At 36.0% G+C, this 24,897-nt stretch overlaps 2 long non-coding RNA genes across 10 annotated transcripts in view; one reads left to right on the top strand and one right to left on the bottom strand.

Moving 5' to 3' along the window:
- Nucleotides 1-24,897, bottom strand: part of LOC144300369 (uncharacterized) — a 165,671-nt gene that overhangs the window by 66,328 nt on the left and 74,446 nt on the right. The gene's annotated exons all lie outside the window — the stretch shown is intronic.
- The window catches only part of LOC144300368 (uncharacterized), a 112,570-nt gene that overhangs the window by 66,107 nt on the left and 21,566 nt on the right, over nucleotides 1-24,897 (top strand). For 6 of the 7 annotated variants that reach the window (XR_013366961.1, XR_013366960.1, XR_013366956.1 and 3 more), the window contains 3 exons: nucleotides 17,120-17,261; nucleotides 21,504-21,632; nucleotides 24,753-24,775. This is a non-coding gene — a long non-coding RNA (uncharacterized LOC144300368). The remainder of the gene's footprint in view (nucleotides 1-17,119; nucleotides 17,262-21,503; nucleotides 21,633-24,752; nucleotides 24,776-24,897) is intronic. The other variant, XR_013366962.1, reaches the window with a different exon arrangement.

The following is a 24,897-nucleotide window of genomic DNA, read 5'->3' as shown; positions in this document are numbered from 1 at the left end:
TCTACCATATTTAGATGCTTTGATTGATGACATTAATGAAAAGCAGTTACTCAAAAACTTTTTTTTAAAAAGATTTTATTTTTGAGAGAGAGTACATGAGAGGGAGAAACAGACTCCCTGCTGAGCAGGGAGCCTGATGGGGTGAGGGGCCTCCAATCCAGGACCCCAAGGTCAGTCATGATCTGAGCCAAAGGCAGATGCTTAACCAACTGAGCCACTCAGGTGCCCCATTGAGAAAAAGGCATGTGCATGTACGTTATAAAGTGGCATAAAACTGGTGATAAAGTATACTCTTATTTCATTATTTCAAATCTATTCTGAACTGGACATTTCTTTAAAACAATGAGAATGGATAAACAAAACAAATTCTCTGGTCTCTTTTATTCTTCTATCTTTAAATAGTTTTTGAACCTAATCATTTACTATGGAATTTAGCTTATGAAATAAGCATAAGAAGGTACAAGATGAAATTTTAAATGAAAGGAGGAAGAGGTCTGACATGAGGCCAGTCACATTTAATATTTACAAGGCAAAGAAAATTTGGCCCCAGCTAGCTAATTGTACAAATTACTGTATTCATCTCTGGCTGCATGGAGAGGTCTTCTTTTCTGCATTGTTAAATTAAGGAGAGAATATAACCAAGTGAAGCCCTTATTCCACTAAGAAACTAAAGACTATACAGGTTAGTGGAAGGGAAGAGATTAAATTATAGTTGAACTTAATGAGAGATGGCAAACATGTCTCTTACCTTCCTAGGTAGAGCTAACTCTAAGTCTGGTTAAGAAGCTTTATATTAATAAGCTAATATCATATTTCATCAATTCCAAGATGCAGACATTTAAAATCCGCATGTGAAATTCAGAACTCACCCCACAATCAATGACATTTTACAATCTTTGTTAGCATGGAAGCACTCCTGGTGTAAATTACTTACTAATGTGTGAACCTGGTTGCTGTTTCTGGAGCCATTCTGGGAGCTCCACAACTTTTCAGCCTTCCTACCATTAGGGCATTTGATGAGGGAGTATGCATGTATATGTGTTCGTAGCAGTTTAATTAAAGGAATACTGTAAGTAATAGGAAAATAGTAGGCTAGTTAATTGGGAGCATTTTTAAAACTTCTTAGTTACCCATTAAACAACCAATTAATCAATTTTTTTTAAAGATTTTATTTATTTATTCATGAGACACACAGAGAGAGGCAGAGACACAGGCAGAAGGAGAAGCAGGCTCCATGCAGGGAGCCTGAGGTGGGACTCCATCCTGGGTCTCCAGGATCATGTGCTGGACCAAAGGTGGCGCTAAACCACTGAGCCACCCGGGCTGCCCAACCAATGTTTTTAACATCCAGGTATCAGAAAAGAATTTCTCTAAATACTAGACATGAAGGGCAATAGAATTTTACGCACCATTTGGAGACAGATCAACTAAGGGAAAAGATAACATGATGGGGTCACGAAAAGATTCTAAAGCACAACAAAAAAGGAATAATTTTCTGAATATGCTAAAGAAAAGCCTAACACTGACAATAGCTTCCCACAGACAGCAGATAAATATTCTGGAAACCATCTACTTTGCAGATTCAATACAACTAAAAGATAAACCTTAAGAAATGAGAAGCAAAAATGTGAGATGAAAATCTAACACAAGTACAAGCTGAGATGGTAAGAAGCCAAATCAACTAAGCAAAGCTTTTGAGAAAACTATAGAATAAAACTAAAATCTGCCTCAAGCATTGCAGAAAATTTAATCAGTAAAGTAAAAGGCAAACTAGAGAAATTATTCCAGAATTCACAGAAGTAGAAGTGCTTGCTTATTCTTTCCAATGACACTTTTATGGCAACATTCTAACTCAGAATTTAATGCTGTCTTTGCTCCAACTAGTAATGAATTTAACTGACCTTTCCCTGTGGATACGTAACAATTCAGAGAATGAGTATCTTGGGAAATGAAGACAAAGGAACAGAAATTGTATGTAAACTACTAGCAATGGTTATGGAACCCTTGATCCAGAGGAAGTAGGATTTAAGATTGGAAATACAGACGGAGGCTGAGAGTTGCACTGTGAGTCTCCCCATCAAGGCATAAACTAAGCCAGCTCAAAATCAAGACGTTTCAGTTACCCAAGCCAATTATTTACTCTTTTTGCTTCAGCCAGTTAGGACTTTTTTTTTTTTTAATTGAGGTACCATTTCTAAAAGAAAAGCAATAAAGCTACTAAATAATCCCGACCCCAACCCACCCCCCAAAATAACAATTACATCTAATGGATAAGAAGAACACAGGAGAGTGTATCAGGTCTCTAATGCCACTTTCCTTTAGAGGTAGGTTCTACATTTATTGATCAATACTGTCCTCATGAAACACACAAAAATCAAGAGTAAACAAACAAAAAGCCTTTGCTTTTTGTGACGTTGGCCAAATATTAACTGGAGTATCCTTGCAAAGCTACTGAAAAGTAATCTTTGCTTTATCTTCATTGAGTAGGCTGGTCGAGCAAAGCCCTGCCCATACTCTGCAACAGGAAACAAGCTAAACAGCATCACATAAAAAATAATCTCACAAAAGCTCCCTACTATTCAATCACAGGTAGTAGGATGAAAGCCTTTGGACTTTGCTAATACCTGCCATTCTCTAATGGTCCTTTGCATGTCAGTCTCTGAGCTAGGGGCTTTCCACAGTTTATTTCTTCTTACTGAAAAACTTACTCTAAAATCATAATAGAGATGAGGAGATAATGGAAAGTGCACATCACTTTTCCAAACACATAACACTAGTAATTCAAAAGTAGATGGCTCGCATTCCTAAGTCTCTCTTTTTTTCCCCCCAACTTCAAGGAATTACTTCACTTTAAGAAAATATTTTTTCAGTTCAACCACTTTTTTGGACTACTTCTTACAGTTTTTTTTTTTTTTTTAAGATTTTATTTAATCTAACAGTGTTTCTATGTGGTTGTCACATGAGATTCCCAGATGAATAGAGTGTGACTTTAGCCAACACACAATGCTTCCCCACATGCATTGATTTAATATGGAATTGGGCTGATTAAATATCATCTTCAAATGCTTACTGAACGATCTTTCTCCTTGTACCATGGGAGACCATAATACCGGTTTCCTTACCTCTGATAATAGAAGCGGAATAAGATCTCTAATGTCTGTGTATATAAAATTGCTCTTCAACCATCTCCATAAAAACAAAACAAAATGCAAGAGTTGCACACAATTGCAGAGGTGAATATTTACCTTAACTACATTTGACTTCTGTGAATAGGGTAAATGTACTATCACTGTATCATTAATTCAGAATACTTTAACAGTTAAAAACAACCTTCTCCTTATAAAACATCACAGTATAGCAAGTGAATTATAATAGAAACATTCTGCATATTGGTATAAATATTACCAAGCACTTAATTAAAAAATGAGAACTTGCTTTGATAAAATGTTATAACATAGTTTTCCTCATTACGTGAACATGAAATACATGCTAATTATTTAAATGTTATAAAGTAAAACATCTTGTGTAGCTTGTATGTTAAATAGAAATAAATATATTTAATGACCATAACTTTTAGATTATTAATATAATTTACTGACTAATGCTTCTTTTCTTCTGCACAAGCATTAGAAGTCAGAAATCTCAGATGCCGTAACCAATATCCTGAATCAGTAATATACTAAGGTCCTGTCCAGGCTATATTTTATTATATAAAAGGACAGTGATAAGTTTTGCTTTAATGGTAAACCCAATATGATTTCACAAAACATTTTTTTTAAAATCTCCCCTTGTTGTATCCTCAATAGCTGTATAAAATTGGGCATGTTACTTTACTTCTGAGTTTCAGACACAGTGGTTAAATGGGGTTGAAATGCATACCTCAAGGCTGTTACAATAAGTGCATTTTACATGTACGGGATTAATGTAGCATCCACATATACTAAATAACAAAGTCAAATTCAACCACAGACCATCTGACTTTAAAGCCCATTATGAAATCTCTTTATGTTACCAAAGCTGTTGTTTCCCCTTCACTGAGTTTCTGTCCTGAACTCTATATATTATAGAAAGAACACATGATTTTAAGGTCTGATGTGCACCCAAGTCCCAATCATGGAATCAAAATAAAAACTTCTGAATAATCCAAAGAGGCTAACCATAGAAAACTGTACTGACCCGAAGTATGGATGATTTAGCTGGGCCCATGTACTTCCAGGTGAGGAAAGGGGGGAAGTCTAGAATCCAGGACAAAAGTGAAACCTATGACTTATCCAACCCCAGTCTTGTAGTAAGCACACCAGAGCCCAGGATAAAAGCAATAAGAAGGCAGTATAGATACTTTGGGTAAGAAGGCTGGAGTTCCCTAGTAAATTTTTGGTGCCTATAATTGAATTTTTTGTGTGAAGAGAATTTTCTTACCTTTTACTATCTATTGGATAATTTTTAAGGAAAAACAGATATTTTGACAATACTTTTGAGCTATGTGAAAAGTATAAAATTCATGTATAAAATAATCACAAGAATGAGACTTTGATGCTTCAATCTTTCAACCAGGTGTGTTATGCCTACACTTACTCTTGACTTCACCCACTGTTGGCATTTTGTTTGCACACCTTCTGATGCTGGTCTTGCTCTTTTATCATGGCTATTTTTCTTGTGTCCCATTTTTCATAATAAATGCAGAGGTCTTTTGGAGTGGGAAATCTTTCATTTATTTATTCACTTATTCATTCAAGAAATATTTAAGGACGTGCTATATGCAAAACATAAAAACATGTGGAGATTGTATGGCCAATTAATATTTGACAAAGGAGAAAGAATATCCAATGGAAAAAAATCAATAAATGGTGTTGGAAAAACTGGACAGGCACATGCAGAAGAATGAAACTGGACTACTTTCTTACACTATACGCACAAATAAAATTGAAATGGATGAAAAACCTAACTGTGAGTCTTAAAACCATCAAAATCCTAGAGAAGAATATAGGTAGTAACCTTCTTGACATTGGCCATAGCAACTTCTTACTAGATAGGTCTCCCAAGACAAGGGAAATAAAAGCAAAACTAAACTATTGGGACTTCATCAGAATAAAAAGCTCTTGCACAGCCAAGGAAACCATCAATAAAACTAAAAGACAGTCTATGGAATGGGAGAAGCATCTGATAATGCTTAGTATCCAAAATATATAAAGAACTGATACAACTCAATACTACATAATTGAATAATCCAATTAAAAGTGGGCAAAGACATGAATGGACATTTTTCCAAAGACGACATCTAGATGGCTAACAGACACATGAAGAGATGTTCAACATCACTGACCATCAGGGAAATACAAAACAAAACTTCAATCATCTTACAAATCTCAGAATGGTTAAAATCAATGCAGGAAACAACATATGTTGATAAGGATAGGATGTGGACAATGGAGAATATTCTTAAACTGTTGGTGGCAATGCAAACTCTATGTCCACTCTGAAAAGCGGTATGGGGTTCCTCAAAAAGTTAAAAATGGAACTATTCTATGACCCAGTAAGTGTACTATTATGCATTTACCCAAAGAATACTAAAATATTGTTTTTTTTTTAAATATTGTTTTAAAGGGACATGTGCACTCCAATGTTTACAGCAGCATTATCAACAATTTGGAAAGAACCCAAATGACGGACTGATGAATAGATAAAGAAGGGGTGGTAAATATATATATATATATATATATATATATATATATATATATATATACACACACACACAATAGAGTATTTCTCAGCTGTCAAAAAGAATGAAATCTTGCCAGTTGCAATGATATGGATGGAGCTAGAATGTATTATGCAGCGTGAAAAAACTCAGAGAAAGACAAATACCATATGATTTCACTCATATATATATGGAATTTAAGAAACAAAACAGATTCACATAAGGGGAGGGGGAAAAAGAGGGAGGCAAATCATAAAAGACTCAATTTTAGAAAACAAACTGAGGGTTGATGGAGGGGAAACGGGTGGAGAATGGGCTAAACGGGTGATGGGTATGAGTATATAGATGGGAATGGATATTACATACAAGTGATGAATCACTAAGTTCTATTCCTGAAATCAGTATTACAGTATATTATTTAACTAGAATTTTAATATAAACTTTAATCAAGCAAACAATGAGATATCACCTCACACCTGTCAGAATGGAAAAAAAAAAAAAAAAGAAAGAAAAGAAAACCAAAATTGGTGGCATTACAATGCTCTATTGCAAAGCTGTGATCATCAAGACAGTGTGGTACTGGCACAAAAATAGACACACAGATCAACGTGTCAATTCAATCAACATCAAATAGAGAACTCAGAAATGGACCCTCAACTCTATGGACAACTAATCTTTGACAAAGCAGGAAAGAATATCCAATGGAAAAAAGTCTCTTCAACAAATGGTATTGGGAAAACTGGACAGGCACAGGCAGAAGAATGAAACTGGACCATACCATCCCTCACACCATACACATAAATAGGCTCGAAATGGACAAAAGACCTACATGTGCAAAAGGAATTCATCAAAATCCTAGAGGAAAACACAGGCAACAACCTCTTTGAACTCAGCCGTAGCAACTTCTTGCTAGACATTTCTCTAAAGGCAAGGGAAACAAAGGCAAAAATGAACTATTGGGACTTCATGAAGATGAAAAGCTTTTGCACAATTGATAAAACCAAAAGACAACCAACAGAATGAAGAAGATATTTCCAAATGACACATCAGATAAAGGGCTAGTGTTTCAAATCTATAAAGAACTTATCAAACTCAATACCCAATGAATAAATAATCCAATCAAGAAATGGGCAGAAGACATGAACAGACATTTTTCCAAAGACAACCTACAAGTGGCCAACAGATGCATGGAAAAAAAAAAAAATGCTTAACATCACCCGGCATCAAGGAAATACAAGTCAAAACCACAATGAGATAACACCCACACCCACATTTATTTATAAATAAATATAATATTCATTATATTATATAATATATAATATAATAAATAGTGCAATATAGCACTATTTATTTAATTATTAATTTAATTATTTAATTTAATTAATTTAATTATTTAATTTAATTATTTAATTTAGTGGTGTGAATTCCATTCACACCAATCAGAATGGCTAAAATTAACAAGTCAGGAAGCCACAGAGGTTGGCGAAGATGAGAAAGGAGAATCCTTTCTGTTGGTGGGAATGCAAGCTGGTGCAGCCACTCTGGAAAACAGTATGGAGGTTCCTCAAAAAGTTGAAAATAGAGCTACCTTTTGACCCAGGAATTATACTACTGGGTATTTACTCCAAAGATACAGATATAGCGATCTGAAGGGGCACCTGCATCCCAGTGTTTATAGCAGCAATGTCCACAATAGCCAAACTATGGAAAGAGCCCATATGTCCATCAACAGATGAGTGGATAAAGTTATACACACACACATATGTATGTATATACACACACAATGGAATATTACTCAGCCATCAAAAAATGAAATTTTTCCATTTGCAATGATGTGGATGGAACTAGAGGGTATTATGCTAAGTGAAATAAATCAGAGGAAGACCATTATCATATAATGTCATTCATATGCGGAATTTAATAAACAATACAGAGGATCCATAGGGGAAGAGAGGGGAAGAAAAACAAGATGAAATCAGAGGGAGACAAACCATAAGACATTCTTAATCCTAGGAAATAAACTGAGGGGCACTAGAAGGGAGGGGAGGGGCAAAGGATGGGTAGCTGGGTGATGGACATTCAGGAGGGCACGTGATGTAATGAGCACTGTAATAAGTCACTGACCTCTATCTCTGAAACCAATAATACATTATGTATTAATTGAATTTAAATAAAATTTTTAAAAATGAGCAAATGAATGCATAACTCATATGAAGCTTGGAAACAATTATCCAATCAACTTTTTTTTTTTTTTAAATGGAGCCTGTGATGTTTGAGAAGCTGTGATAGATATTGAAGAGTACGCAGAGTATAACATGCTCTCTCAGATCTCAAGAATAAAGTTTAAAAAAGAAAACAGTAGCGACCTATTGTGCTAGGTTAAATACCGATAGCACTTTTCCCTAAGCGGGAAGCCAAAGACTGGGTCAGCTACACACTAGCTGAATGATCTGCAAATCTACTTCTAGGCTGTTACTTGTTAGTCAAATGGGACTAATGGCCACTGCTTCTCCTGTTGACACAGATTTTTAGGTGCATATCAAAAAATGTACATTTCCTATAAGAAAACATTTTGAAAATGTTAGTGTGGTTTATTTAGATATATAGAGTGTGCTTAGCCACCTCCTTGGTGGACTTCTAGGCAATGTGAGAAACAGAGAAGTTAATCAGGGTTATCATTTTCAAGGCAGAGAAAACAGATTCTTCTTTTGGATCTAAAAAGCAGTTATAGGAAAGTCACCTTTGGGTAATTACATGGATGTAGGCAGCTTTGAGGAGAGGCTAGTCTAAGATCCGCAGGATCAGAACAGCAGGAAAGATGGTGATATTTTGTAGTTTGAGAAACGTACATGCATTTTAAGTATAAAGAGGACTGAAATAGATGAGTGAAATATTTGGAAGGCTGTTAAATGGTATTGGGGAGGTATATATATTTACTGAGTTGTTCTATCAAAGTTATACATTAAATTTGGGGTTCAATTGAAGGTTACTGTTAGTTAAAATAAAATGTTAGTTGCTGTAATAGATAAATCCCTAAATCTCAGTGAATTAACCTAATAAAAGTCTCTTTCGCTCAAAAAAAAAAAAAAAAAAAAAGGCTAAAATCAACAGGAAACCACAAGCATTGGCAAAGATGTGGAGAAGGGGAACCCTCTTGCCCTGTAGGTGGGAATGCAAATTGGTGCAGCAGCCACTCTGGAAAATAGTGTGGAGTTTCCTCAAAATGTTAAAAATAGAACTACCCTGTGACCCAGGAATTGTGCTTCTAGGTATGTACCTAAAGAATACAACGATACTGATTCAAAGGGATACACGTACTCGGATGTTTATAGCAGCTTTATCTACAATAGTCGAATTACAGAAGTAGCCCAAGTGTCCATGGACTAATGAATAAAGATGATGTGGTACATACATACAATGGAATAGCACTTACGCATTTAAAAAAGTATGAAATCTTGTCATTTGCAACAATATGGATGGATCTAGAGAGTATCATGCTAAGTGAACTAAGTCAGAGAACGACAAATACCATCTGATTTCACTCACATGTGGAATTTAAGAAACAAAGAGGGAGAAAAAGGAGAGAGGGAGGGAAACCAAGAAATAGACTAAGTACAGAGAACAAACTGATGGTCACTAGAGGCAGAGTGAGTGGGGGATGGGTTAAATAGGGGATGGGGATTGAGGGCCCTGGTGATGAGCACCAGGTGTTGTATGGAGTTGTAAAGTCACTATACTGTACACTTGAAACCAGCATTACACTGTTTGTTAACTGCAATTTAAATAAATCAAAAAACAAAGTGTGGCATATATATACAATGGAATACGATTCAGCAGTAAAGAATGAAGGGCTGATTCATTCTACAACCCTGAAAACATTAATTGAAGAAAAAAAAACAGCCACAAAACACCACATGTTGTGGTAACTATTTATATAAATGTCCATATTAAATCTATAGAGACAAAAATAGATTAGTGGTTGACAGGCGCTAGCAAATGGGAGAGTCTGCTAAAATGTACTAGGTTTCTTTCGGGGGGGGGGTAATGAAAATGTTCTGAAATTAGAGAATGGTGATGGCTGTATAACGTTGTGAATATAGTAAAAACTACTAAATCATACATTGCTAAAAAAGTGAGTTTCATGGTATGTGAAATGTATCGCACTAAGGCTATTATCTAAAAAAATATGAAACGCTATCCTTGAATTGGATTAAAAATCATATGGAGATTATGAAGACTATGTGATTTATTTAAACTCATGGATCCTGTAATTGAATGAGTTAATTTTCCCAAAGAGAAGGATTAAAGTCTCAATCTGAAATACTGAGATAGATAGATATACATCCCATAAACTGAAGCTTTTTAGCAATGCAGCCAAGGAGTTGAAATCAATTAGTTTTTAGTAGATGGAACTAAGTCAGGAATATAACTCACCTTCAGTTTTCACCTGTTCATGGAAATTGACCCTGTGCATAGATCTTCGCAAGTAGCTCAAAGTGGCAGTTTCTCATCTAATGTGTCATACCTACATCTAAGGTGTCCACATTTTTTAATTTTACTCATATTGCTGCATTTTTCTCTAAGGACTCACTCTTGAATTGCAGGCCACAGTGATAGGTAAATGTACTTCAACTATATAAAATAAGAAATTATACTCCAAAAAGGAATGCTAAATAAGAGTGCCCGAGTGGCTCAGTCAGTTCAGCATCTCAGTGCCTGAGCCTTTGGCTCAGGTCATGAATTCCAGGGTCCTCTGATTCCTGCATTGGACTCCCTGCGGGGAGTCTACTCTCCTGTAGCCCTCCCCACTGCTTGTGATCTCTCTCTCATGCTGTGTCTGTCTCTCTCTCAAATAAAATCTTAAAAAGATGAATGTTAAATAATACGAAAATGACAAACCACCATCATACCATGTTTCCCCTTTGCTTATATTGGATTAACAGTTTTCTGAGCCTAGCCACACCTGTGTTTTGTTGTTTTTTTTTTTTTATTGAAATGATATCTCCTATTATGCCATTTATTGCTAAATGAAGCTGGTTGTGGGGCTAAGCCAACGTATTCATTAAATCTATTGTGATAGCACTGAATGAAAGGTTTTATTATCAATCTCGTTAATTTCAAGATAGAATTTAGTGGAAATCAATATTAGAAAAATGCCTAATTGCTAAATCTTCTTAAAATAATAGACTCCTTCATTAAGGTAGGCTTCTTCCAATAGTTGGTCTTAAATCATTGACATTGTCTAACTATTTAGCAAGGAGCAAATCATACCTACCTCTGCTACTTTTTTGGCAATCATATGAGAGGATCCTAACTAACATAGGCCTGGGCTGGAATTAATCTGAGTATGCATATAAAGTGTCTTAGCAATAAGTTGATTAGAGGAAAGATGGCTACACAAAGAAGCACGATAGCAACATGCTGACGCTTGGCAAAAAGTCTGGTAACTAGCAAGCTGTTTTAACAGGATCAGAATGGGAAATGTACCAAAAGAGTACTCATTGAAAGATAGCAGGCAATTTAAAATCTTTTGAATTAAAAGATAGTGCAATATAGCTAAAACTAGATACGGTACTATATATGCATTATCTGTGAAAGATGAGACTCTTCATTTATGCTTTAGTAAGCAGGATTTGGGAGCAAAAAAAAAGAAAAATGTCTCTTTAAAAGTACAAAATGCAGTAGCCAGAATTATTCTCCAGAGTTACACATATTTTACCAACATAGTTTCTTTGGTCTTGAATTTCTGTGGTCTCAGATATTGAAATTTTAGAGAATAATGTATAGAAAGACTAGACTGGTGACTACAGGTGAATTTCTATTTCCTGTGTTTATTGATTTCACTAATCAGTTGTGACATCCCAATGAATTGGACAGCTATTTCTAGATTCAGGGTTTTACTGAGGCTTAAATAGTCTGTGCAGAAGTCTCTCATTCTATCTCTTCCGGCTAAGAAAATCACCCTAAAACTAATTGCTCATTTCAGTTCTGACCTGGGATAGACAGCATTCTGCTATTGTCATTGGTACCGATGGTAATTGAACAGTCATTTAAAATGCATACGTACATGTACATACGTACATATTACACTGTGCATTTAATATATTTATTTAGTGACACGTATCTTTATATGTAGATAGATGTACAGATACATTTGGCAATATATACTTATATATACACAGTCCATTAGGAGAGAAAACTAAGGTTCTCTATAGAAGAGAATCACTAATTTGATTATAATGTTTATTAAACCTCAGCTTAATACCCTATAGTATTATTTCCATGGAGGAAAACAAAATTTATCAAGATAGGTTACTGTAGGATTCACAAAGCACCGTGAATCTTATCCCTCTAGCAACATTAATCCCCACACTTAAATGTCCTTTTACTTTTTAGAAGCCCAGTGATTATTACTAATAATGCTGCTACAATATTAGAAATGTGCTTGACAATAAGTAAAATATATTCACTGCAGATATTCTAAACAAGCGTGAGTTTTTCCTTATGATTTTGTTCCCTCCATTTATTATCTTTAATTGCCCTGATAATTTTCTTTTTTAAAAAATCTCATCCTTTGCAGGACAATACACATAATTACACATAGGTAAAGACCATTAATTAATTAATTTACTTATTTTAAAGACCATAGATATAAAAAAAATTAATGAAAAGTAGCCATGCACATTTGAACAGATGGTCTCTGCTACCCATGTGAAAATTATGGTGCAAAAAACAGATTTGGGACTCCTGAATTATTCTTTTCATGAATCAGTTTTAAAAATAACTAATAGTATTACTGGAAAAAGTTCAAAAAAATTTAACAGTTCCAAGCAGAAGTAAAACTGAAAATTCTCTAAAGATATGGTTAGAGGGCAGCGTGGGTGGCTCAGCGGTTTAGCGCCGCCTTAGCCCAGGGTGTGATCCTGGAGACCCAAGATCGAGTCCCATGTCGGGCTCCCTGCATGGAGCCTGTTTCTCCCTGTGTCTGTGCCTCTCTCGCTCTGTCTCATAAATACATAATTAATCTTTTTTAAAAAGAGATATGGTTAGAATGATAAAAAAAAAATCAACTATTTAAAGCAATAGGTCTTCTTAATCAGCTCAGACACTCAAGAGAAAAATCCAGATCCTCACATATGTCTCAGTTATCTGTTAGATAAACATTTAGAGTGTAGATTCTCTAAGCCACAACCTGCAGAACACCTGGCTCCAGCCCACTATTGTTGGAAGGTAGAGGGTAACATACGTGTACAGTGGTGAAAAGTTCATCTTAAGTCAAGCAAACCCAGGTGTGATTTTCATCTCACCACTTACTAGCTGTGTGACTCTGGGCACATTATGGTTTAAACCTTCTATGTGTCAGTTTATATTTTGTTAAGCAGGTAATAGTATCTACATAGAGATCGATAACTATTTTTTTAATTATTTTAAGTACTAAATATAACAATGCATGTATATTTATTCTGCATTAGAGAGAAAACACGCAGTTGACAATGACTGGAAGCATCTTAGAAAATCAACATTGACTAAAGCATGGGTCCTGGACTGAGTTTGCATTCCAGGCTAGTGCCTCCTGAATCCCCACATGTTCACTATGCTTCAGCCTCCTCCAAACCCCAGAGGTCATTGTCAAGTCCATGGTTCTTGCCTCACAACTATTTCATTGGCTCAAGCCTTAACAAGTTGCCTATTACCAGTCTACCTCTCCCAAGTTTACCCCACCAATAGGAACCTGAACCTCACCCCCCAGTCCCAAATACGTTGCTTGTGACCTGTTTCACACAGCACAAGCTCCTTGAACCGAGGTCCTAGACTAATATTGTTTAAAAACTGGCTCTGTGGGGAAAAGAGTAGCAGGCATGGAGACAGTCTGATTTGTAATAGATACTGATTTCTACACTGTAAATACTCTTGCCATGGTTAAAAGCTGAACATCTGACCTCTCCAACCATGGGGTTGAGAAGAAATGCACAGAATCGGCTTTCACGAGGCAGTTGTCATTAGCCTAACAACCTTTGACATAGCAAGTCTGAAAAGCCCTACCGGAAAGATGTTTCAAGCAGAACTGATCCTTCAGATGAATTCTCCATTATACTTGAACTTTCAAGGTGACTTTTCATAATTGCTTAGACTTGTGACATCTTGTTTAGGTATGTATTTTCTTTTTCAAAGGCCTTTTCTCTCACCTCTACGAATGCCCACATGCTGTATGCAGAGGTCTAGCACGTACTCTGGCCAATACCTTCACAGATTTTGGCAGAAGAAAGTAGGATATGCAATGATTCTCCTTCCAGAATAGATTTAAATATTTATGGCATAATCCAAACTGTGGAAATCTCTCGTGCATAATTAATTGGCCTTTGCTTTAGAGGAGTAAACCAATGCAAAATTAATCTTACTAATTATCCTTCCCATATTGCAGACATTATCCAGAATTATGTTTTTAAGGTTTTTTTTTTTTCATTTATGTTCTCATCTGTCAAGATGATATGCTCCATTAGATTATAAAATCTCTCACAGAAAGTCATTGTTTAAAAAAAAAAAAAATCCTGTCTAGGATAATTACTTCACACTTATGCTAATTATTTATATTTTCAATAAACAATTTGAGTCCCAAGTGAAATATTAGGAAGTTTCTACATGAGTAGTTGAAATTCCTCATAATTTAAAATATCTAGATTTATGAGTTAGTACTACTGGTATTTTAATGAAAGTATATAAGGAAGAACAAAGATTAACATCTATGAATCTCAACTTCAACTGTCATAGTTTTATCTGTCTTCCTATGTTCCTTACATAATTGTTTTGAAACCCAAAGGAGAGTATTATCTACAGTTCTCAGATGATTTTAAAGAACTACATAAATGCACAGTATTATTTTATACCCATAGTATAATATCATGCCTTTCATATAGTAGGGGCTCAATTAATGCTCGTGGAAGCTACCAGTAAAGAAAAATATACAAAGGCTAAAATTTTATTTTAAAATCCTTCCAAAAAGTCTGTATGTTAAAACACAGTTTTTCTTTTTTTACGTGATAATAAATTTCCCCGAGGAAATTATAGCACCTGCAGAGAAAGAGGTTCAATGCTGGTGAGGAAGGTAGACTTTATGGCAGGTAATTGCAGGTGGCCTGACAGTTCTGCTGATCAGACATCTTCTTAAAACCTAGATTTACATAATGAAAGGACAGAAACCTGTATTGCTTCTAATTCAATAGTGGCTTTTTGCAATTCTATTCCAATTCAACTGCAGCACAAGACATATTTAATTTTAATAGTGCTGAGATGACTAATGCCAGGAGCATTAGATTTATAACAAACTGCCTCATTACTTATTAGCAGGGAAGACAACAAAATGTTACTTCTTTATAAGTTTAGATTATGGATATGATGAGATTTGTAACAAAAAACTAAAATTACAATACAAATAATGCGCAAATGTTCAAAAAAATGCACAAATGGGTTGCAATTCTCAATATACAGTGAGAATTTCAAGACGTCAATTTTAGGATTGTAATTTGATATTAACAGTCCAAAAATTAATTTACAACTTTTCTAGGCATACTTTACCAGAAAGAGACATTTGTAGGTTAACCATTTCACAAGTTTCCATGGAGATAGGACACTAGGTACTTCAGCATCACACCTTAAAACCCAAGCCCAATACTTTTTGACACAAGGACCTTCCATGAAGCATCCAAATATAATTCATTTTCTTTCCTTTAAACTTACTTTTAAAGATTTGAGAGAGCACATATGCTGGGCGGGGAGGAAGGAGAGAGAATCTCAAACATACTTTTGCATTGACTGCAGAGTCCCACATGGGGCTTGATCCCAGGACCCCCAGATCATGACCTGAGCCAAAACCAAGAGTCTGACGCTTAACCAACAGAGCCACTCAGCTGCCCCTCACTTTTTTCTTCCTAACACCACACCGCTGTTCCTTTCTCTCTCTCCATATATTCCTTTAGGCTCTTCTCTTACTGTCTTAATCTCACTCCTGTCCCGGTGCTCCAAACCTCACTCTTGCCGACATTCTCCACTTTTTCCCCCACTACTCTCCTTCAGCACTTTCTATTTCCCTCCACCCAGTCTCTCCTCTTGCAACATTTGACCACTCTTAGTTCTTTTATGTATGAATTACCAAACTATTGTCCTTCGTTCTTATCATTCTCTAGCATTTTGGGGATTTGACTCCATTGGCCATATTTGCTTCACCTTCCTCTGTTTCTTCTGTGAGTGTGCCAAGCATCTCACCCTTATATGAACATGCCATTGTTTCTTTGTTATAGTTAAGTGAATATCTGCCATATTTGAACCCTGAGTCCTGAGCTGTCACCTTTATTTCAATCCCATATTGGCAAGATCCACTTATGCCTAAAATATCTGGTTAAAGCAGCCTGCATTAAATCTGTTCTACCCCTGCTCATTTCAAACCCAGTATTTCCATATTCATACATCTGGATGCCACTGTAAAATCACACTTTGGATTTAGTTCCTTCTGGAAAAAGAAACCTATTTTTAACAAGCCTCCATCAGGATGAGGAGGAGGGATGGATTGAGATGAAATACAGGTCGAGAGAGAGTACAAGAAATGCACAGCATAGCAACACGGAGAGCCATTTTCTCCCACTTCATTCTTCCAATCCAGAAAAGGATCAACTGTTGAGGAGGCCAAATCTTAAGGGGTACGATAAAGTTAGGGTTCTTCTGAGTTTGTTTTTTGTAGTATCTAAGAAGTCTGAAGAGGAAAATGTGACATCCTGGAATGAGAGCTCAATCCCAGGTACAGGGTTAGGGGTGTTATGCAAGTGCTTTCCAGCCACACACTCCCCCACCCTCTGCTCAATCTAACAATGTGGTTAAAGCTCTAGGGCTTCTCTCAAGTGATTATACTACTCAGAGGGTAGACGGGCTCCTGGAACCCGGACAAATCTTTATATACTTGGGATTAGATTAGTAGCCAACAGTTGAACAGCCCGATGTTCAGATGGGTTCCAAAAGTAAAGGGAAGGCCTAAATCTATCTTCAGAACTTTCACTAGTTATTACTAAACCCAGGATTTGGGACAAAAATTATCAAGGAGGAAGGAACTCCTCTCTAGTCTGGCTGTCCAGACTACATTCTCATGAGTATGATTATTCTCAAGATTAGTCTGCAAATAACCAGAGGAAGGGGTTCATTCAATCTCCTATGTAATGCATAGATTCCTTTACAAAGGAAGGAGTTCCTTACTTTATAAAGTGGTCAGCAATCTATTAAGCTCTTCCAATAACAGGACATTATCTCCCAAGGCAAATTCTGTTTATTCTTGGCAACTTTTTTCTCCTTGATTTTTGACATATTGCTCATTTAACTTAGGTTAAACATCTAATTCAGTATCACAGGCTTGCTTTAACAAATTGTTCTCAATTCCAGATGCATCAGAATCTCTATGGGCAAACATAGTATCTTCCTTCAAAGACCAGCTCCTTTCTGTACCTGTTTCTTTTGTTATTACCACCATTATGCCACTCTTTCAAGATGGAAAATTTGGATATATGGAATTAAAATTCACGAGGTAAGAAAAAGAGAAGTAACTCAGACATATCAAGCTCTTTTGCTAAAAATACTTTTTTTTTTTTTCCCCCCCTGGGATGCCTGGGTGACTCAGCATTTTATCACCTGCCTTTGGCCCAGGATCATGATCCCAGAGTCCTGGGATCGAGTCCCACATCAGACTCCCTCCATGGAACCTGCTTCTCCCTTTGCCTGTGTTTCTGCACCTCTCTCTCTCTCTCATAAATAAATAAAATTTTAAAAAAATAATACTTTTTCTTTCTCCTTTAGCTACATTACCAACACCTAATATGAGCCCTTACCAACACATGCTTATATTTGCACTATTTATAACAATTCTCCCGGGCTTATCTTTTCTCTGTCCATGATTTTTTGAGCACTTATTTAACAAAATGATCTAAGAATCTCCTTTTCCCATACTCTTTCCCTATCATCAAGGATTTTCTTTGCTTCCTAAAACAAGTTCAGCTTTCTCTATTAGGTTTGTAAAGTTCTCTGCCATCTATTTCTACCCATTTTTATTTATTTAATTTTTTTTAACAATACTAACCAACATAGACCTTAAGCTCCCACTAGAACAGTGGCTTCTTATTTCTCTGGAAAATGTTAATATCAACTATTAGAATAAATTAGAGTCATCAAAAAAACTTCATGCCAATTGCTCCATTTGGGTTCCCTAGAGAATTTCTCATCAGTTTCTAAGACTTGAAAGAGGCCACTCTTAGTAAATGAAGAGGGAAATCTATAAATGACCCAGAATCTCAATATATGTAATGTAGGCCTTATCTGTTGGCATGAAATTCAAGTTTTAGACAGTTATATAAGGACAAAACAAGTTTTAATTTTCCTAAACCATCTAAAAACCATTCAGAAAAATTAGCATAGTGTTAATATGATTGTAAAACTTTATTATTTGATATCCAGTCTTAGTCTTATAAAAAAATAATAATTTCAGGCAAAAAGCCAAAGCACCATCGTATCATTAAAATGTTAAATCTTCACCCATTGTTAAGTCAGATCATATATTTACATTAATATCTTTATTATGTAAATTTGTATGAGTATCATTCTATGCATTTTTAGTTTTTATATTTTTATATATACATTTTATATATACATATATAAAGATGAAGTTTTTAAATTTTTTATTTATCTTTTTAATGTGGGTCACAGTTTTAAAAGGTTGAAAGAAAGGCATTACTTTACCTCATTAAATTATTGCAAAGACATTATAATAGAGGCAGTACTCCCATTTTGCAGAGGAGGAAACTTAAGCTGAAATAAATTAAGTCTGCTTCCTCAGGACTATGGAAGTAGAGAAGCTAGCATCCCAAGTCAGGTGAATCCAAAGTCAATATCAAGTCTACTGTCCCAAATGCCCCTACGTTCTATTCCTCTATCCTAGACTCAAATTTTAAGTGATACTATATATATGAAGGTCAAACTATTATTAGCAGATATTGTTAATGAATTTATTTTTGTAACACAAGTTGAAATCCTGTCAATAAAGCAAAACCACATTTTAAGAACACTCAGTGTAAGAAAATCTATGATTTAAGAAATAAAACAAATGTAGACAGGAAAAAAAAATAAACAAAAAACCCCCAGACTCTTAGAGAAACTAGTTTTTGGCAGAAGGGAGGTGAATAGGAGAATGAGTGAAATAGATAGAAATAGGAGTGAAATAGGAGTACAGTTACCATGATAGGCACTAAGTAATGTATAGACTTGTTGAATCACTATTGTACACCTGAAACTAACAATGTATGTTAATTATACTGGAATTTAAAAAGTGTAAAAAACTTGAGCAATGAAAGAAAAACTGATATTATGGAGCAGGTGAATTAGGAAGCTATTTCTCTTTAAGTTTATGAAGTTTATTTGTAATTCCATGGAGGTCCTTAGTGACACTCCAATATAATTCAAATTAGAAAAATTAGGCCTGTGTAAACATTAGATACATCCATTTTACCATCATCAACATATGAATTTCTACAAATGATTTTAATCTATATTTTTGTTCAAGCTCGAGTTTCATGAAACTGGGTTTAACATCAAGGCCAGAAAAAAACATGAGACCGATTATAACTAGCAGATTGAAAATTAACACATGTGAGCATACATACCTTGAAAAAAAGAAATTAAAATATAAAAAAGAATTTCACCTTTGGAGCTGTAATTGTATTTTAATGTTTTTGAGAAATGGTCTAGAAAATAAGATTCTTACTGAAGGTGAAAGGTGGTACATCTGCAAATAAAGTTGCAGCTCCCAACAACTCTGGTTTCTAGTGTAGTAATTATAGGAAAACCACTTTAAGAGTAGAGAAAAAGTGTATGGTTTTTATATATATAAATATATATATATATTTATATATATATTATATAATTCTACTGTTGCCAAAGTAATGGTGTTTCTGGTAAACACGAATGTAGAACACTCTGAAGAGCAACTCCTCCAACACTAGAAAGAAATCTGAGACTTAAACCTATAACCTCTTGTCATGCAAATTCAGGTCCATGACAACAAAGAAAAAAAATGTCATTTGAACATATGTTGTAAAGCAGCACAAATTGCTAAATGCAAAGACTTCTGTGACAACCCAAAAGCAGCAGGTTGTCATCAAACAGGTTGCTTTTCAGTGACTAGTACTGTAGAACTAGTCTTGGCAGACTAGTATTAGGTCCTCCTTTGGGGTGGGGGTGGAGGGGCACACATCTTAATGACACATCTCAGTCTCTCTGGACTTAGTTGGTACCATGTGATGGAGTTCTGACAAAGAGTGTGGGTGTAAATGAGAGCTGCAGGACCTGGCCCCTGAACCCTCCTTGAGATCATCCATGTTCTTTCTCTCTTCTGCTTACTTTGAAGTCAAGGGTAGAAATTGCTTTTCTGCATTTAACCATGATCTACCTGAGAAACAGACTATTGTCATGTTAATAATCACTAGGATCTGGAGGTTACAGGACTCAGCATACCCTAATACAAGCATCAAATTTCAACACTGATTGAGAATATATATATATATATAGTCTATTGGGGGCATATAATACTTTTTTTTTTAAAGATTTTATTTATTTGAGAGAGACAGAAAGAGGATGAGCAGGGAGGAGAGGGAGAAGAGTTTGATTTCAAGACTCTGGGACCATGACCCGAGGGGGAGAGAGAGGCTTAACTGACTGAGCCTCCTAGGGGCATCTAGTATGGAAAGCCAGTATCATGCCACAATTATTCTACATGAATAGTATTCACATTGTTTTCATTTCCTTTAAGTATCTATAATGAATATAAAGAACAGGAGTGATTTTTAGTATCACTAGATCACCCAAAACACAGACAGCTGATCAAGTCAAGTCTAAAGCTTCTGCTTCTTCTCACCTTTATTCCTCCACTAGGGCTTCCTTCTGCCCTAGCCTCAGTCTTACCCTTTAGGTCATCTTCCTTCCCTATACATCTCCCTTACCACTCTTCCTCAAGCTAAGTGTCCTTGGATGCCATCTAGAATATTGTGGCTGAGATTGCAAGGATGAACATATCCAGCCAACATATACTGTTTTCACATGAGGAGATCATGCATTTCGTTAGAATGTTACCAAAATGACTCACTCTTCTATTAAGATGGGTGACGAAGAGTACTGCTGTGTATCTGGCTGTTGACTCCAAATTAGAACGTGAGAACGGAAATCAACACATAATGAACTGGCTCAGCATTCTTCCCCCAACTTATGTCAGTGAGAGAACATTCCCTTTTGTGGTGCCTGAAACCAAGTATGTATTTTGGCAAGAAATTTCAGGTGAGAACAGTGGTTCCCTTTCATTCCTAAGAAGTACTGATAATGGTTCCTCTTTTGGCATAATTTCAGACAGTGTATAAATATTTCCTTTTCTTAGTTTAATTTGTGTCTTAGTTGGGATATCTGTTGCACAGAGAACAAAATAAAAGCAGCCGCAGAATCATCTATCCCTTCCTCAATTGGACATAAAACACCCTTTTCTCCTCTCTCAGTGTATGTGGGGGTTTGTGGAGTGTGAAGTATGAAGCATACTAAGGTGGGGGTGGGGGAAGCAATTGCTATGAGGAAAGACAGGAAGAATATAGATCACAGAGCTGCCATAAATTATATTTTGCCATTTCCAGGCAACCTACAACAAGTAAACCCTTGGCAAAAAAATGTAGATTTCCTATGCCTAGGTTTTTGATACTGTACACAGGAGCAATATTATTTTTTTCTCTTTGCCTTCCAGCTTTTCTATGGGGAACAATCAGTTTTCCGCTAGAGTACTCTGACATTATTTTTTGAAAAATCTCTCAAGAGCATTACTAAAACAGGCCACATAGATCAAGAAGAAAACACCTGGAAATTGCTGGATGCAGTAAGTCATTCATGATATTTTTATTGTATTTTTAATGGAACAGGAAACCATGACAGCACAGAGTCTGGAGAAGTGGCCCAGCCGTTAAAGAGGTTAGAAGACATAAGAACCCTTGAAATCCTCTCAAGTAATCAGGGTCACTGGCCTGTTTTCTAATTTTGTAGAAAGAAGTTAAGATTCCTCTCAACGTGCACCTCATTGGAAGTCAAAATTCAATTCCCGTTAGCTCTAAAGACAAATGGTACAAGTATTTGAAATGTAAAGTAGTCCATGCTCTGGTTAATATATCTTTAGAATAAAGAGCAAAGATTAAGTCCAAATATACACTTGTCTCTATTGTCTTTTCACATGCTTTGCTCCAGAATGAGCGTACAGAGACGGCAGGAGAATGGGCTCGGTGTGGACACCAAATAGGTTCCTTCTTGCAGTCCAGCCAGTCTAACTGATGGATAGTTAAGAACACCATGTTTGGAAGAATTTTGAGAACTTCTCTAGACTCGGAGGGCAGGGATGGATAATTATTAATGCTCTCAGGACCAAAAGGGAGTGGTAGCAGGCAAGCAATGCTCTGGACCTGACATCTGCAGCCTATTGGAAAGTTGGCAAGCAGAAAACACATGGCCATGTGGGTTGTGGTGAGGTGGCGTACAGTCATGGATGAAAATGGACCAGTGCTCTGATTTTTCTTGTTACAGAAAGCCTGAAAGCCACCTCAGAGATTAAACTTAACTGTGGGCAGATAACCTTGCAGCTGAGAACGTGTCTGTCACAACTCTTTGAGCACGACATGGCCACACTGATCATTTCCCACCTCATCTCTGGGTTCCTGTGGCACCCTATGTAAATAGCCAATATCACATACTACATGGTTATTTGCGTTTGAATTTAGGTGCAAATTCATATATTTACTCACATCTTTTAATTTAGCATTTTTGTTACTGCTATGGTAGTCATATCAGATAAACCAGATCATTTAGAAATAAAAGGAGCTAATGTTATCATTTACACAGGACAGTAAGATATGTAAGCCAGAACTTTCCTGGGGAGCTGGACCTAGGGTCACCCTAGATATAGAGTCTCAGTTTATAAAGTAAATGAATGAACTTAAAAAAAATTCTGTAAATACTATTACTTAAAATAGGATAATATATGTAACACAAAATACACTCATACAGATCAAATTTAGAATCTGTAAGTATGGGAAAATGGCAATTCCTGAGGTCCACAGCTTAACAAGCAGTGAAAACATGTGAACAGAAAAATCAAACCATTACTACTTGTCAGCTTATCTACTTTATAATAATCTAACTGGAATCCTTGCTTTCTTCCTCGTTTTCTTTTTTTTCTTTCTTTTTTTTAAGGAGCAAATAGAGTGATTATTAGTACTTATCAAGCTGTGTTACTCCTCTGCTTACAAATCTCTCATTTACTTTCTCATTGCACTTAGAAGAAAATTCAACACCTTGGTCTATAAGCATCTGCCAAACCACACACATCTGTCGTTTCCCATTGCCGCCTCCATCACTTTTTGTCCTCTGGCCACATAGACATGATCATCAGCATCCAACCATTTCCAAATTCGGGGCCTTCACATTTGCTATTTACCTTAACTGGAATGCTCTTTGCTGGCCCCAGCATATCCTTCAGATCTTAGCTGAGACTTGAGTTTAACTATCAAATCTCCTAAAAGCTTGACCTCTCTTGTTTAAAGTAGTGCCTTTTCCAAAGTTATTCCATTTGTTCTATTCTTACCACAATTCAACATGATTTTCTTTACTTCAGTTGTTATTTACAACATTTTAACCATGTTGGATGTGCCCAGTGCTCTTAAATTATACCAAATCTCTGCTTAATAGGATCATGAGAGAGGCTCAATGTAGAAATTGATTGAATTGGCATTGTAAGACTAACAAAAAGAGAGTCAAATAGAAATATTGAGGAAAGAACATCCCAGACAGAAGAAAGGCAAATGACAAGGCTGGGAAGTGAAATGAAAAGGCCAGTGCATCTATTTTACTGTGATTAAAAGACAAATTCATAGGAAATGAGGTCAGACAGGAAATGGTCCATAGAATCTTGAATTCCTCTGGAGAGTATTTAGATTTAAGTCTAACTATAATGGAAAGCTACTAGAGAGTTAGAAATAGGTAAGGGAAATAATCTATATTTTAAAAAGATTACCTAATTTGAGTAGAATGTTGAGATAAAGCAGAAGATTAGGAGGTTTTACCACAGTCTAGATGACCTCAGGGGGCAACTGCATAAATGGAGGGATAAAAAAAATCTGTGTATTTTAGAGAGACCTAAATAGACAAGCTGATAAGTTGACTACACAGGGAACATTTTTATCTTTACTATTGTATCCTGAGCACCTAGCATGGTGCCTGGACAACAGTGCATTACGGTATTCAAAGAAGAGAAGAGATGGAAACTACAGACTCATCCTTCAAAGTCAGACTTCCCATAGCAAAAACAGGTGACTCATACTGTTGCAGAGCAGCGTATAAAACAAGTCCAAAACATTTGTCAAATATCATCCAGGGAGAGAAACCAGAATGTTATCACTGGCGAGTTTCCTCCATCATTTAACAGTTAGATGGCCTTGTAACATTGATTCCACAGAATACGAGAGAACAATATCTCCTCTAAAGTAATAAAGTGACTAACATGTACAGATCATGAGATGTTGGTATGTGTACAGTTCATGAGGGTGTGAAACATCTACTTTTGCCCTCTTCAAGGTACATCACATACTAGGTGAGTAGCAGATTCTTGATGAATGAACTAATGAAGAATGTAAAATGGATGGATGTTTTCTTTGGTTTAATCACTACATATGCATGATTCTACACTATTTTTATCAACTCAATTCCATGACACATGACAGACGAGAAAGGTAGAACTGGTTCAGCTCTGAGCAAGCATGCATGTTATAGGGGCAAGAAATAATGTTGATCTACGAATAAGGGCGGTTGCTTCTGTGAGCCAATCTACCCACGGATTTATTCATTGTGGTAACAGTTGCTTGTCAACAATGTCCCACATGAGCTGATTCAGTATTGATGGAAATTGTCAAAATGATCTGACCATGCTCACTGTGAATTTCTGTTTCTCTTTCAGCATGCTGAGCAGAGAAATGGCCAGTAAGTACCTGACTTTTTTTTTTCAGATCAGACATGCTAGCTGTCAAGAGCAAAGGTGCTCACATGACTTTATGAAATGTGAAATGAGATAAAAACATTTCTTCAAACTCACATCTATGATT

This window comes from Canis aureus, chromosome 28, assembly GCF_053574225.1.
Source record: "Canis aureus isolate CA01 chromosome 28, VMU_Caureus_v.1.0, whole genome shotgun sequence".
NCBI lineage: Eukaryota > Metazoa > Chordata > Mammalia > Carnivora > Canidae > Canis > Canis aureus.
This window is presented reverse-complemented; position numbering and strand designations above follow the sequence as displayed.